Raw genomic sequence first — 17,759 nt, 5'->3', positions numbered from 1 at the left:
CGGACGCGCAGGCTCAGTGGCCATGGCTCACGGGCCCAGCCACTCTGCGGCATGTGGGATCTTCCCAGACTGGGGCACGAACCCATGTCCCCAGCATCAGCAGGCAGACTCTCAACCACTGTGCCACCAGGGAAGCCCGATTATTTTTTAATTTCACAAATATTTGTTAAATTTGTTTGGGCTGCTCAAAGCCCAAACACAAATCCCTGCTCTAGGTTTATTGTTGTCTGTTTCCTACCCAGAAGATTCAAACAAGATTTCATTGATTTTGTTTTTATTTTATTTTTATAAAAAGGCAATACACTCATTCAAAAGTTCAAAAACCAAAGACATATAAAAGAGTGTGTACATTGAGAAGCCTTACTTCCATCCCTGTTCCTATCCATTCCTACTACCCTATAGTCAGGAGTTGGCAAACTTTTTCTGTAAAGGCCCAAGTAATAAATATTTTAGGCTTGCAAGCCATGTGGACTCTGTTGCAATTACTCAGTTCTGCCATTGCAGTGCAAAAGCAGCCATAGACAATACAGAAACAAATGGTATGGCTGTGTTCCAACAAGATTTTATTTCTAAAAATAGGCAGCAGTCCTGCTGGCTATAATTTTCTATCCATATATAGGTAATTATTTTTATTAGTTTATTCTGTTTCTTTATGCAAATACAAGCAAATGTAAATATATATTCTCATGCCCCTTATACAAAAGTTAATCTGTTTCATATCTCGAAACAGTATTTTTTATTACATATTTTGAATATTTCTCTATATCAATGTATAGAGAACATCTTAATTTTTTCTGTCTGCAATGTAAATACATCATTTCATATATGTGAAGGATAGAGTTCTAAAACTCAGGATTGCTGGATCAAGGGGTAAATACATTTGCAATTTGGGAAGATATAGCTGGATTCACTGTTATAGGGGTTTTATCATTTTCACTTTCAGCACAATATATGAAAGTGCCTGTTTTAAAATTATGAAATGCTTCATGAGTTGGTATGTCATCCTTGTGCAGAGGCCATGTTAATATTCTCTGAATCATTCCAATTACAGTGTATATGCTGCTGAAGTAAGCACCATGAAGTCATTTCTAATTTAGTAATGGTTGAATGTTTTTGGGTGGCATACAGCCAAAGACAGGGCAAACTATTAAACTCCTCTTTCCATTTAGCCTGGAGATGAGACAGAGAAAAGGTTTTTCTGGATAGCAACTGGCTTTTTTTTTTTTTCAGAGTGCTGATTGGAAGGGAGCCACATCCCCACCTTAAGTTCCAGCAATATGAATCTGTGCAATAGCTAATGAGGACATAAGTGGCCAGAGTGGTAGAAACATTTAATAAAGACCCTATCCTTTGAGCAACTGTGCATAGAGTTCTCTGCTGATTGTAACCAACATGGACTGTAGTAGGATTCAGACAAAAAACAACAAGGAATGATGCGGAGCTGGTTAACAAGAGAGGATCTGGTTGGGACCAAGTATAATAAAACGTAATTTTAAAATAATAAAAGAACCAATATTTTTTAAGCAGAGTTATATAGGCTAAGCACTCTATCAAGTTACATATTAATGGTCACAATAACCCTATGAAGTAGGTATGCTATTATATTTACTTTACAGATTTTTTAAACTAAGGCAATTTGCCCAATGTCTTATGCCTTGTAAGTGCCGAATTGGGATCTGATCTCTGCGGCATAGGATCTTTTCTACTGGGCTTTATTGACTTGCTGTCTGCATGGGGGAATAATTTCAGAATTAGTTGAGAAAAGAAAAGTAGAATCTTGACAGGATCTAGACTTAGGCAAATATAATTTTTCTGTCTTTATGAAGAAGTCAATCCAATATTAAGAAAGAGCCTTCTAAAATGATAATTGCAGTTAACATTCTGGTGCCCAAAGTGCTCAGAGTAGGCCTTTGGCACATCTTGAAGGATGGGTCCTTGTCAGTTGCAGGTGCCATTGGCTATGCCGCCCCTTAAAACTTTGGAACAAATACTTGAGAGTCTTTTCAAGGAAAAACTTCCCAGAGTTCAGAGAGTTTGCTGACCTGGCTTAGAGATTGACATCTTGGAATCTTAGAAAACTTCAAGTTTTGTCCTTTGTTTGCTATGCTGGTTCACCCTCATTTGGCTACTGAGCTGCTTTAGACAGCCGCTGGGCATCTGCTTCACCTTAGCTGAGGATGACCCAAGGCTGAATCTCTGACACCCTGACATTCAGCAGCTGTTTTACCTGCTGGCCAGGAAAAGTTACTTGAGCTGTGGTAAGCCCAAGTGAAGTGGCTTCAATTATAAGTATATCCACTCTATATTTTCAAGGCCTAATGGGGAGGGTACACTTTTAAAAATCTTACAAGGTCAATTTATAAACTGTGATATATATTTCACTCAGAATAATGCTAAATGTTTCTCCTTTGCACAGAGAAAATAATGTTCCATGGATTCAATTGGGGGTGGGGAAACTCTCTTCTGCTCTGTCATTCAGTCTTTACTTCAATTGGCTGCGTAATTCACTTTCACTAGGATTGAAAGGCAAGTAGAAGCATTGGCCAAATGTGGAATCACTGGGCCCCTTCATGGAGAATTTAGAGTAAAGAATTTTCTATGTTTTTTTTCCCACCCCAAAATGCAAAATGCTGCCCATTTTGCAATTCTGGTGTCTAGGTTCTATCTTATAATTAGGGAATTAGGCTAAAGAATAAAAAATGTTTTTTTAAGAGGCTAGAAAACTACTTTTAGTTGAGCATTTATTATGTGTCTGCCTGTATTAAGTACATTTTATATGTATTATCTCATTTAATTATCCTAATAATCCTATGAGGCAGGTCCTATTCTTACCCTTACTTTACAGGTGAGGACACTAACTCAAAAATTTGTTCATGGATTTGAACTTGTCAGACTCCAAGGTTTGTAGCAATAGTGGCTAGCTATACTGAAGTCTCTATAAATATTACAGTTTGTACAATAAATTTGATGAATACCTTCTTCATTTTCTAGATTGTTGCAGAGGTCATGCAAATATCTTTTAAGTTCACATAATTAAAGTTTGCTAGTATTCCCCTCAAAAATGGCTGAAAGAGATAGAGCTTTCTTGAATAATATTCAACTGAATACCCTTTCCTCCCATCTTCTTCTCTTGTAGGATGGCTAAACAGATAAGTGATATGATGGAAATAAAGTATAAAATTATAGCATGTTATTCTAAATGTCAGAATTTAGGAGAAAATATATAGTTGAGACGTTAGTGTTGTAAGTGGAGTCCATTACTGACGTCAGCTCATGGCTCATTTGTAGCAACTGCAGTGTGGGCAGCAGAGGAGCAAGACATTTGTCTTGGTGAGTCCAAAAAAAAGTATTTCAGGATTTTGACATGGAGGATTTTTATTTTAATAAGAAGTTGATCATATGAAATTGTCATTTCGGTTGGTCCAAAATGGATAAATATCAGTAATTTCATATGTTTCAATATACTAGAAGGAGATGCCCTGCAAGTAAACAGAGATCAACATAAAGGGAGAGAAAAGGTGAAGAATCTGAGCAAGTGGTCGATGTTGAAGTCCAGAGACAGCTGTATGAGAGCAGAATTCACATGGTCTGACTATTCCAGCAGAGTTTGGTGGTGATATCTCTGTTGATTATAGGATAGAGACTCTGAATTCACCACCCTTTTGGAAAGACACATTTTAACTGGCATGTGTGCTCTGCTCTCTAGACTGTAAGAGAGATCATAAGGAGCTTGATTGATTATAGCACATATTAAACATGTCTTGAAACAAATTTGAATATTCCATGTAGTTGAATCCTTGACACGTGTCTACTTGGGGGAAGTTAAGCCCTGCATATAAATAAATATGGATTTAAGTCCTTCTGCTAACTTCTCCCAGCCTCTTGTTTATTTCCATCAAGTTCTTATTGCAGGTTACAGTTCTTTTGTCTATTTTCTGTTTACTTTCTGCATAGATAGTAACTATAGGAAGATAAATATATAGACTTTTTAAAAACTGTATCCCCAGAAACTAGTAATATGCCTGCCATTCAATAAATATTTGATGAATGGATGATTGAATGAATGATTTTTAATGGCTATGTAGTATTGCATTGCAAAGATGTGCCATAATTTATGTAACTAATACCAATGGATAGATATTAAGTTGTTTTAAGTTATATGCTATTATAAATAATGCTAGAATGAGCATTTTGTACATATAGTTTTGTATATTTGTCAAATTATTTCCCTATGATAGTGTCTTCAAAAGTGATTTTTTTTTGGATTAAAAATATGCATTTTAAGGCTTCTGATTTATATTGTCAAAATGCTTTTACATGTTTTGCTATTTTTATACTCATACCATGTTTGTATGAGAGGGCCCATTTTCCCCATACAATCATCAACACTAGGTATTATTAATTATTTTTAAACTTTGTTAATCTGCTTCAGGAAAAATAGTATTTTGTATTATTTTGCATAATTTTGTCACTACTAAAGGTATGACATTTTACTCATGAGTTTTTAGCCATTTGTACTTATTTTCTGAAGTGCTTATTAATGTCTTTTGTCCATTGTTCTGTTATGGAGTTTAGATATTTCCTATTAATTTTTGAGGTTTTTTAATATATTTAGGTCATTAATCATTTACCATCTATGTTGCAAATATTTTCCCCATTTATCCATTTTTTAAAAAAATTTTTGTTGGATGTTTTAAGTTATAGATATGTGTTTTTAATGCAATCATATTTATTCATTCTTTCATTTCTGGTTTCTAGCATTTGTGTCATGTTTAGAATGTCCATATTTACTTCAAGATTACACATGTATTCATTTATGTTATCATCCACAGTTTATATTTAAATTGCTTATTGATCAATAATTTATTCTAGTGTAAAGGGTTAGGTATTGATCTAATTTTATTTTGTCCATGGTCATCCAGCTGTTCCAGCATGTTTTCCTGTAGTAATTTATATTACCACATTGTTCATATGAATGTACCCAATGTTAAAATATGGGCTTTGTAGTCTGAACTGAATTTAAATCTCAGCTCCACCAATTACCTGGTGTGCTACTTTGAGTGAATCACATAAGTGCTCCAACCTTCAATTCTAGGGTGACCAATCATCCCAATTTGCTGGTGACTGAGGGGTATCCAGGGATTCTGGATTTTAAGGCTAAAATTGGAACAGTCGTGAGCAAACTAAGATGGTTGGTCATGCTAGGTTTTTCTTTTGCCAAAAATGAAATAATAGCATTATATAACCAAAATAATTGTGAGGAATAAAAGAGATAAAACAACACGAAAAGACAACCTACTGAATGGGAGAAAATATTTTCAAATTATATGACTGATAAGTAATTAATATCCAACATATATACACAGCTCATACAACTTAACGTCAAAAAAAACAAACAATCTGATTAAAAAATGGGCAGAAGACTTATATAGACAGACATTTCTCCAAAGAAGACATACCGATGGTCAACAGGCACATGAAAAAAATGCTGAACATAGCTAATCATGGAAGAAGGGCAAATAAAACTGCAGTGAGACATCACCTCACACCTGTGAAAATGGCTTTCATCAAGAAGTCTGCAAATAACAAATGTTGGCGAGGACATGGAAAAAGGGAACCCTAGTACATTGTTGTTGGGATTGTAAATTGGTGCAGCCACTATGGAACACAACATGAAGGTTCCTCCAAAAACTAAAAATAGAACAACCATATGATCCAGCATTTCCACTACTGGGTATATATCTGAAGAAAATGAATACGCTAATTTGAAAAGATACATCCACCCCAATGTTCATAGCATCATTATTTACAATAGCCAAGATATGGTAGCAACATAGGTGACCATCAAAAACAGATGAATTAGTAAAGAAGATGTTATATATATATATATATATATATATATATATATATATATACACACACAATGGAATATTACACAGTAATAAAATGAATTATATTCTGCCATTTGCAACAATGTGGATGGGCCTAGAGAGTATTATGCTTAGTGAAATAAATCAGAGAAAGACAAATACTGTATGTTATCACTTATATGTGGAAACTAAAAAATAAAAAAAAAATGAATATATATAACAAAACAGAAGGAGACTCACAGATATTGATAATATACTAGTGGTTACCAGTGTGGAGGGGGAAGGGGTGAGGGGAGAGATCAGAGTATGGGATTAAGAGAAACAGCTACTATGTATAAAATAAATAAGCAACAAGGCTATATTGTACAGTACAGGAAAATATAGACATTATTTTTAATCACTTTAAATGGAATATAATCTATAAAAATATCGAATCACTATGTTGTACACCTGAAACTAATATTGTAAATCAACTATACTTCAATATAAAAAAATGAAAATAATCTTCCTTATTGTTTTGTCCCCTAATTTGTACTTCTAGAAAATTATTGTGAATAAATAATCAGAGCTGGGCACAAAGATGTAGATGAATATTTCTCTAAGTCTTGCTTATGCTAGATGAAAATCGGAAAGGACTTACATGCCTAACATAGGGAATGGCTAAATAGCTTATAATACATGCATATTATAAAATCTTATGCAATCATTTAAAAAAATGTTTTAAGAAAACATTTAACAATGGGAGATATTTACAATATACAAATAATTTAAAAAGAAAATTGTAAAAACTATATATGGTGTGATTCAGATTTTGTATAACACATATATATGTATATGAACACATATAAACTTTATATAATACATATGTATATGTATCTATACCCATTGAATGATAGGAAGCATATATACACAGAATGTAAACATTGATTATCTCTGGATCATGGTATTATAGTTGATGTTTTGTCATTGTGTCTTTATTTTAAAAATAATTTTGAAATCAGAATATAGTATTCAAAATTCATTAATGTTGTTCTTTTTACTTTGCCTTAGAAAGAGATGATAAGAATTTTCAGTGTGTGAAACTTCACAATTGTTTTTGCATATCACATTTACAATTGTTTCTTTTCTTGACTTGTCACCCTACTGCATTTTGAACTTGGTTTATTCATCTCTGTAGATGCACAGACTATCACAGGAAGCATATGGTAGTTGCTTAATAAGTGTCTGATGAATGAATTGATAGATTAGTGAGTGAAAGGATGCATGTATGATTATTAAGGCCAGTTTTACCACTGAGCCCTATTTTTATCTTAGATTACAATGAAACTTCAAAGTACAATATTTTTATATAATTCAGTGTTGGTATAGGAAACTGTACCTTATTTTAGTGATGTTTACTTAATCTTTTCTTGATTGTTTCAGAGTTTTACCTGACATCCTAGCTATGAATAAATATGTGGTTTCTAAAATATTATATTTTATGTTAAAACTGGTGGTTGACTTTAACAACTGCTGCAACAGAATTTAGATGATCCCACTAAGTTTCAATTCTTTACCTTTCTATCTTGTCATTTTTTTCTCTTTCTGCTCACATAGATAATGTAAAGCAAATGTGTACAGTATGAAGATACACACTAGTTTAGTGCACTTTTTTTGTCTAGGTGTTTTTGCTTAGATGGACTCTTTGCTTTAAGAGTAATTTGGTGAAAAATATGTTTGTGTGTGTGTCTGTGTGTGTGTGTGCAATTGTGTGTTCAGGAAGAGGGGGAAATTGTGTAGGTAATTATTCAGACCTCGTGGTACACAATAAAATTGACAATGGAATGAGGTTCTTCTTCAAATTTTTAATAATCATTATGAGATGACCTCTTCATTTTCCTCCTTATACTATATCTGATATTTCTTTATGTGGAATGTGTGTGTGTGTATTTATGTGTGTGTACATTTTACTAAAAATGAAGTCATTTCCTCTGGGACAACATTAAATGCACCAACATTTGAATTATAGGGGTCCCATAAGAAGAAGAGGAAAAGAAAGGTACTGAGAAAATATTTGAAAAGATTATAGTTGAAAACTTCCCTAATATGGGAAAGGAAAGAGTTAATCAAGTCCAGGAAGCACAGAGAGCACTATACAGGATAAATCCAAGGAGAAAAACACCAAGACACATATTAGTCAAACTATCAAAAATTAAATACAAAGAAAAATATTAAAAGCAGCAAGGGAATAACAACAAATAACATACAAGGGAATCCCCATAATGTTAACAGCTGATCGTTCAGCAGAAACTCTGCAAGCCAGAAGGGCGTGGCAGGACATATTTAAAGTGATGAAGGGGAAAAACTTACAACCAAGATTAATCTGCCCAGCAAGGATCTCATTCAGATTTTGCGGAGATATTAAAACCTTTACAGATAAGCAAAACCCAGGGGAATTCAGCACCACCAAACCAAACCAGCCTTACAACAAAGGCTAAAGGAACTTCTCTAGGCAGGAAACACAAGAGAAGGAAAAGACCTACAATAATGAACCCAAAACAATTAAGAAAATGGTAATAGGAACATACATATTGATATTTACCTTAAATGTAAATGGATTAAATGCTCCAAACAAAATAAATAGACTGCCTGAATGGATACAAAAACAAGACCTGTATATATGCTGTCTACAATAGACCCACCTCATACCTAGGGACACATAGAGACTGAAAGTGAGGGGATGGAAGAAGATACTCCATGCAAATGGAAATCAAAAGAAAGCTGGAACATGAAAGAAAGTGCTACATCATTAATCATTAGAGAAATGCAAATCAAAACTACAATGAGATATCATCTCACACCGGTCAGAATGGCCACCATCAAAAAATATAGAAACAATAAATGCTGGAGAGGGTGTGGAGAAAAGGGAACACTCTTGCACTGTTGGTGGGAATGTAAATTGATACATCCAATATGGAGATCAGTATGGAGGTTCCTTAAAAAAATAAAATTAGAATTACCATATAACCCAGCAATCCCACTACCAGGCAGATACCCTGAGAAAACCATAATTCAAAAAGATTTATGGGGCTTCACTGGTGGCGCAGTTGTTGAGAGTCCACCTACCGATGCAGGGGACACGGGTTCGTGCCCTGCCGGGAAGATCCCACATGCTGCGGAGTGGCTGGGCCTGTGAGCCATGGCTGCTGAGCCTGCGTGTCCAGAGCCTGTGCTCTGCAAAGGGAGGGGCCACAACAGTGAGAGGCCCGTATACCACAAAAAAACAAAACAAAACAAATCAAACAAAAAGAGAGTTATGTACCAAAATGTTCATTGCAGCTGTATTTACAATAGCCAGGACATGGAAGCAACCTAAGTGTCCATCAACAGATGAATGGATAAAGAAGATGTGGCACATATATACAGTGGAATATTACTCAGCCATGAAAAGAAACAAAATTGAGTTATTTGTAGTGAGGTGGATGTACCTAGAATCTGTCATACAGTGTGAAGTAAGTCAGGAAACGAAAGACAAATACCATATGCTAAAACATATATATGGAACCTAAGAAAAAAAAAAAGATCATGAAGAACCTAGGGGTAAAACGGGAATAAAGACACAGACCTACTAGAGAATGGACTTGAGGATATGGGGAGGGGGAAGGGTAAGCTGTGAAAAGTGGGAGGGTGACATGGACTTATATACACTACCAAACGTAAAATAGATAGCTAGTGGAAAGCAGCCGCACAGCACAAGGAGGTCAGCTCTGTGGTTTGTGACCACCTAGAGGGGTGGGATAGGGAGGGTGGGAGGGAGGGAGATGCAAGAGAGAAGAGATGGGAATATATGTATATGTATAACTGATTAACCCTGTTATAAAGCAGAAACTAACACTCCATTGTAAAGCAATTATACTCCAATAAAGATGCTAAAAAAAAAAAGAAAGCAGGAGTAGCAATTCTCATATCAGATAAAATAGACTTTAAAAAAGGACTATTACAAGAGACATGAAGGATACTACATAATGATCAAGGGATCAATCCAAGAAGATTTAACAATTGTAAATATTTATGCACCCAACATAGGAGCACCTCAATACATAAGGCAAACACAAACAGCCATAAAAGGGGAAATCAACAGTGACACAATCATAGTAGGGGACTTTAACATCCCACTTTCACCAATGGACAGATCATCCAAAATGAAAATAAATAAGGAAACACAACTTTTAAATGATACATTAAAAAAGATGGACTTAATAGATATTTATAGGATATTCCACCCCTCCAAAAAAAAAATACTCATTCTTCTCAAGTGCTCATGGAACATTCACCAGGACAGGTTATACTGTGGGTCACAAATCAAGCTTTGGAAAATTTAAGAAAACTGAAATCGTATCAAGTATCTTTTCCGACCACAATGCTATGAGAGTAGATATCAATTACAGGAAAAAATCTGTAAAAAATACAAACACATGGAGGCTAAACAATACACTACTTAATACCCAAGAGATCACTGAAGAAATCAAAGGGGAAATCAAAAAATACCTAGAAACAAATGACAATGAAAACACACGACCCAAAACCTATGGGATGCAGCAAAAGCAGTACTAAGAGGGAAGTTTATACCAATACAATCTTACCTTAAGAAACAAGGACATCTCAAATAAACAACCTAAGCTTACACCTAAAACAATTAGAGAAAGAAGAACAAAAAAATCACAAAGTTAGCAGAAGGAAAGAAATCATAAAGGTCAGATCAGAAATAAATGAAAATGAAGTGAAGGAAACAATAGCAACGATCAATAAACCTAAAAGCTGGTTCTTTGAGGAGATACACAAAATTGATAAACCATTAGTCAGACTCATCAAGAAAAAAAGGAAGAAGACTCAAATGAATAGAATTAGAAATGAAAAAGGAGAAGTAACAACTGACACTACAGAAATACAAAGGATCATGAGAGATTACTACAAGCAAATATATGCCAATAAAACGGACAACCTGGAAGAAATGGACAAATTCTTAGAAAGGCACAACGTTCTGAGACTGAACCAGGAAGAAATAGAAAATATGAACAGACCAATCATAAACACTGAAATTGAAACCTTGATTAAAAATCTTCCCACAAACAAAAGCCCAGGACTAGATGGGTTCACAGGCGAATTCTATCAAACATTTAGAGAAGAGCTAACACCCATCTTCTCAAACTCTTCCAAAAATATAGCAGAGAGAGGAACACTCCCAAACTCATTCTACGAGGCCACTATCACCCTGATACCAGAACCAGACAAGGATGTCACAAAGAAAGAATATTACAGGCCAATATCACTGATGAACATAGACGGAAAAATCTTCAACCAAATACTAGCAAACAGAATCCAACAGCACATTAAAAGAATCATACACCATGAACAAGTGGAGTTTATTCCAGGAATGCAAGGATTCTGCAATATATGCAAATGAATCAATGTGATAAACCATATTAACAAATTGAAGGAGAAAAACCATATGATAATCTCAATAGAGGCAGAGAAACCTTTTGACAAACTTCAACTCCCATTTATAATAAAAACCCACCAGAAAGTAGGTATAGAGGGAACTTTCCTCAACATAATAAAGGCCATATATGACAAACCCACAGCCAACATCGTCCTCAATGGTGAAAAACAGAAACCACTTCCACTAAGATCAGGAAAAATACAAGGTTGCCCACACTCACCACTATTATTCAACACAGTTTTGGAAGTTTTAGCCACAGCAATCAGAGAAGAAAAATAAATAAAAGGAATCCCAATCAGAAAAGAAGACGTAAAGCTGCCAGTGTTTGCAGATGACATGATACTATACATAAGGAATCCTAAAGATGCTACCAGAAAACAACTAAAGCTAATCAATGAATTTGGTAAAGTAGCAGGATACAAAATTAATGCACAGAAATCTCTTTCTTATCTATACATTAATGATGAAAAATCTGAAAGTGAAATTAAGAAAACCCTCCCATTTACCATTGCAACAAAAAGAATAAAATATCTAGGAATAAACCTACTGAAGAAGACAAAAGACCTGTATGAAGAAAAGTATAAGACACTGATGAAAGAAATTAAAGATGATACAAAGAGATGGAGAGCTATAACATGTTCTTGGATTGGAAGAATCAACATTGTGAAAATGACTCTACTACCCAAAGCAATCTACAGATTCAATACCATCCTTATCAAACTACCACTGGCATTTTTCACAGAACTAGAACAAAAAAATTCACAATTTGTATGGAAACACAAAAGACCCCGAATAGCCAAAGCAATCTTGAGAACGAAAAGTGAAGCTGGAGGAATCATGTGCCCTGACTTCAGACTATACTACAAAGCTATAGTAATCAAGACAGTATGGTAGTGGTACAAAAACAGAAATATAGATCAGTGGAACAGGAAAGAATGCCCTGAGATAAAGCCATGCGCATATGGTCACCTTATCTTTGATAAAGGAGGAAAGAATATACAGTGGAGAACAGACAGCCTCTTCAAAAGTGGTGCTGGGAAAACTGGACAGCTACATGTAAACTAATGAAATCAGAACACTCCCTAACAACATTCACAAAAGTAAACTCAAAATGGATTAAAGACTTAAATGTAAGGCCAGACACTATCAAACCCTTATAGGAAAACATAGGCAGCATACTCTATGACATAAATCACAGCAAGATCCTTTTGGACCCACCTCTTAGAGAAATGAAAAAAAAAAAAAAAACAATGGGACCTGATGAAACTTAAAAGCTTTTGCACAGCAATGGAAACCATAAAAAAGACAAAAAGACAACCCTCAGAAGGGGAGAAAATATTTGCAATTGAAGCAACTGACAAAGGATTAATCTCTAAAATTTACAAGCAGCTCATGTAGCTCAATATCAAACAAAACAAAACAAAACAAAACAAAACAAAAAATCCAATCCAAAACTGGGCAGAAGACCTAAATAGACATTTGTCCAAAGAATATATACAGATTGTCAACAAACACATTAAAGAATGCACAACATCATTAATAATTAGAGAAATGCAAATGAAAACTACAATGAGATATCATCTCACACTGGTCAGAATGGCCATCAGCAAAAAATCTACAAACAATAAATGCTAGAGAGGGTGTGCAGTAAAGGGAACCATCTTGCACGGTTGGTGGGAATGTAAATTGATACAGCCACTATGAAGAACAGTATGGAGTTTCCTTAGAAAACTAAAAATAGAACTTCTGTACGACCTAGCAATCCCACTAATGGACATATACCGTGAGAAAACCATAATTCAAAAAGAGTCATGGGGGCTTCCCTGATGGTGCAGTGGTTGAGAGTCCGCCTGCCAATGCAGGGGTCATGGCTTCGTGCCCCAGTCTGGGAAGATCCCACATGCCATGGAGGGGCTAGGCCCATGAGCCATGGCCACTGAGCCTGCGTGTCTGGAGCCTGTGCTCCACAACAGGAAAGGCCACAACAGTGAGAGGCCCACGTACCACAAAAAAAAAAAAAGTGTCATGTAGCACAATGTTCATTCCAGCTCAATTTACAATAGCCAGGACATGGAAGCAACCTAAGTGTCCATCAACAGATGAATGGATAAAGAAGATGTGGCACGTATGTACAATGGAATATTACTCAGCCATAAAAAGAAACGAAATTGAGTTATTTGTAATTAGGTGGATGGAGCTAGAGACTGTCATACAGAGTGAAGTAAGTCAGAAAGAGAAAAACAAATACTGTATGCTAACACATGTATATGGAATCTGAAAAAAAAAAAAGGTTCTGAAGAACCTAGGGGTAGCATAGGAATAAAGACGCAGATGTAGCAGATGTAGAGAATCGACTTGAGGACACTGGGAGGGGGAAGGGTAAGCTGGGATGAAGTGAGAGAGTGGTATGGACTAATATATACTACCAAATGTAAAATAGATAGCTAGTGGGAAGCAGCCACATAGCACAGGGCGATCAGCTCAATGCTTTGTGACCACCTAGACGGGTGGGATAGGGTGGCTGGGAGGGAGGGAGGTGCAAGAGGGAAGAGATATGGGGATATATGTATAGGTATAACTGATTCACTTTGTTATAAAGCAGAAGCTAACATACCATTATAAAGCAATTATACTCCAATAAAGATGTTTAAATAAATAAATAAATAAATAAAGTCATTTTATTTTTATACCTGGAATGCAGCTTTTAAATTTTTATTCCTTGGGTGGAAATACTATTTTTTTTCAAATGAATTGTGAATTATAAGAGAGGTATCTTAATGACATGCATGAAAAATCTGGTATTTTCTGGTCAGAAACATGCTTAGAGTTAAAAAAAAAACAAGAGAGAGAAATTCTATTTTTGCCAACTGATTTACTTCTTTCTTTGTACTCCAAGTTTCATATTATCTCTTTTGAATTCATTGTGAGAATGAATTGAGGAAGCCTAAGAAAGTGTCCTAAGAAAGAGTGGAATTTTAATTTTTGTTTAATTTTTGTTTTGATAGGAATATGGGTATTAAAGGTAAGACTTAAAATAGCAATGTGATTAGAAACAGCAACATCCCAAAGAAAGAGAACTTTTGTTCCAAGGAATATAGTCAGGTAAATCGTATTTTGTATTGATCCATAGAATGGTTTTCATCTTTTCAAGGCATGATAATAATCCTGATTTTAATACTTCACCTCTAATTTGATCCTTTATTGCCTGTGTTTGCAATTCTTATAAATAAATTTGACAGTATTGTACCTATACAATCTGGATTTGCCAACTGGAACTAAACCAACACCTAACAAAAAAACATAATATAATAAGTGAATAATTAAAATGCTTCCTTCAATTCTTTTGTGATTAGAGTGGCCAAGATGGCATAGTAAGAAGACCCTGAGTTCACATCCTCCCATAAGCACACCAAAATTACAACAGGCAAATATCAATGAGAATGAACAGAAGAATAGCAGAAAAGATCTGCGACTAAGGATATAAAGAAGGAACCAGAAGGAGTTGGGTAGGAGGGACAGAGACACATTATAGTCAAGACCTGTACTACTGTGTAGGCAACCCACAAACGGGAGGATAATTACAATTGCAGAAGTTCTCCCAAAGGAGCCAAGGGTCCAAGTTGCACATTAGTATCCCCAGCCCAGGAGTCTTGCACCAGGAGGATGAGCTCTCAGAACGTTTGGCTTTAAAGGCCAGTGGGACTTAGTTTCAGGAGACCCAAAGGGCTGTGGGAAATAGAGACTCCACTCTTGAAAGGAGCACACACAAAATCTCATGGGCTCTGGGACCCAGGGCAGAAGCAGTAATTTGAAAGGAGCTGGATCAGACTCACCTGTTGATCTTGGAGAGTCTCCCAGAGAGTCAGGTGGCAACTGGGACTCATCCTGTGGACATAGATGCTGGCAGCAGCCATTTTTGAGAGCTCATCTCACCCCGAAGACACTGGTGCTGGCAAGCGCCATTTTGGAATCCTCTCTTTAGCTTATTAGTGGATCTGCCCTGCCCACCAGTTGGTCAGCACCAGTCCTGGATGCCCCAGGCCAAGCAGCTAGCTGCCTTAGGGTTCCCTGAGCCCCCAACCACCCCAAGACTCTGCCCTGTGCACCTGTGGGGCAACACCAATTCCAAAAGAGAGAAAGAGAAATACTGTATGATTTCACCTATCTGTGGAGCATAAAAAACAAAACAAATGAACAGACATAACTAAACGCAAACAGAGTTATAGATACAGAGAACACGTCATTGCCACAGGGAAGGTGGTGACAGGAGGAGAAAAATAGGTGAGGATGATTAAGAGGTACAAACTTTCAGTTACAAAATAAATGAGTTATGGGTATGAAATGTAGAATGTGGGGAATACAGTCAATAATTATGTGATATCTTTGCATGGTAACAAATGACAACTAAATTTATCCTGGTGATCATATTGAAATGTATAGAAATATCAAACCACTATGTTGTGTACCAGGAACAAACATAGTGGTGTAGGTCAATTGTATATGAAAAACATACAAACAAACTCTTAGCAAAAGAGATTTGTGGTTATCAGAGGTGGGGGTTGGGGGGAGGGGGAATTGGATGAAGGCACTCAAAAGGTAGAAACTTCCAGTTATAAGATACATAAGTAATAGAGATATAATGTACAACATGATAAATATCATTAACACTGCTTTATGTTATATATGAAAGTTTTTTTAAGGAGTAAATCCTAAGTGTTCTTATCACAAGGAAAAAAAATTCCCATTTCCTTAATGTTACATTTATATGAAATGATAGATGTTCACTAAACTTATTGTGGTAATCATTTCTTGATGCATGTAAGTCAAATTATTATGCTGTACACCTTAAACTTACACAGTACTCTTTGTCAATTATAGCTCAACAAAACTGGAAGAAAAATATAAAAGATGAAGAAAAAAAGAGAAAATGCTTCCTTCAACAACCTTGCATCCAGGTTACTAGATGGGCATTGTGCACTTATAAATCTGGCTTACACAGTACCCCCATTCATCTTTGGTAACTGCCAGTACCTGGCCCTACAATTTCTAAGTTTATTTTCTAGTGACCTTCACCAGCATTACATTTTAGCACCATGGCTACAACCCGAACTTTTCCATTATCTAAATTTTTTTCAATTAAAAACAATACTTTTCTCATATCAACTAGAATGAGAAATAACTCATGTACAGTAAACCACATCCATTTAAAATGTACAAATTGATGAGTTTTGACAGTTGTATACAGCCATAAAACCACTACCACAATCAGGATAGAGAGCATTTCTAATATCTTCCCCCAAATTCTCACTACCTCTGAAATCCATCCTTCCCTCAGCTCATATTTGTTTCATTCTTCAAATTTTAGCCTCCAATTCTCTGACCACAAAACACTGTTTTTCCCAATCCCTTACTTCTAGTATACCACCTTACAGATCTCTTGATCGTTGGCTTTCTCCTAGCTCTACTTCTTTCACTAACAAGTTAAAATGGTCAAATACTTCAACTATATTCTTTCCAGCTGTCTTAATCTTCTGTTGACCTTGTCCTGCTAATCACCAACTCTGCAACATTCAATTTTTTTCCCTCTTCTTCTTCAGGGATAAAGAGTCCTACTGGAGGAAAAGCACATATTCTTTTAGATTGGATCCATTACAAATATATGATCCCCAACTTCAGCTGTCAAGACAGCTAAACAACTCTTTTACTCATTCCTAATTGGTTCCCTTTCCTGTAGCTCACAATAGCTATGCAAAATCTTACCAATTTCATTAAGATCCCTGCCCTTTCAGCCCTTCATTTTAGCAGAGGGTTTAGCAGCTTACCTCAGTGATATTTTTCAACATCCCTTCCCTTAGCCTTCAAATATGTCTTACTTTCACATCTATCTGCCTCATTTAATTTTGGCTCAGTGGAAGATGTGCCCCTACTCTCTTCCAAAGATAATCTATTCATGGTGCTCTTGAATTCATACCCTCCATTTCTACCAGGACTTTAATCAATTATCCTCTTTTTCCTATGTATCTAACCTCTCTCTCTCCTTTTCTCCCTCTCTCTCTTTTCTCTCTCTTCTTTTCCTCTTCTCTTCCCTCCCCCTTCTTTTCCCTTCTCCCCTTTCCCTCTCTCTCTCTCTTCATTTTCTCCTAATCAGCTTCTGTATGTTCTTATCTGTGATGACAATTACAACCAAGAACCAAAAATAAAATCTCCCCTAATCCTGACTTCTCTTATTAGCTGTTAGCCAATTTCTCTTCTTCAACATATAGATTCCTTGCAAAAGTGGTCTGTGCTCACTACTCTACTTCTTTACTCTCATTTATCCTCTTATTCTACTGTGGTTTCTGCCAGTATAACTCTGTCAAGATGTTCTTGAATAGTGGAATTTATTTAACATTTATAAAGTGTCAGACATG

At 35.7% G+C, this 17,759-nt stretch overlaps 1 non-coding gene across 1 annotated transcript; it reads right to left on the bottom strand.

Moving 5' to 3' along the window:
• Window positions 1-968: 968 nt before the first annotated feature.
• LOC132514125 (U6 spliceosomal RNA) lies at window positions 969-1,075 on the bottom strand. Its single transcript, XR_009538627.1, has one exon. It is a non-coding gene; the product is annotated as a U6 spliceosomal RNA (small nuclear RNA).
• Between the last annotated feature and the right edge of the window lie 16,684 nt (window positions 1,076-17,759).

Source organism: Lagenorhynchus albirostris, chromosome X (assembly GCF_949774975.1).
Source record: "Lagenorhynchus albirostris chromosome X, mLagAlb1.1, whole genome shotgun sequence".
NCBI classification, from domain to species: Eukaryota; Metazoa; Chordata; class Mammalia; order Artiodactyla; family Delphinidae; genus Lagenorhynchus; species Lagenorhynchus albirostris.
Note: the sequence above shows the minus strand (reverse complement) of the source record. Positions and strands in the feature narration are given on the sequence as shown.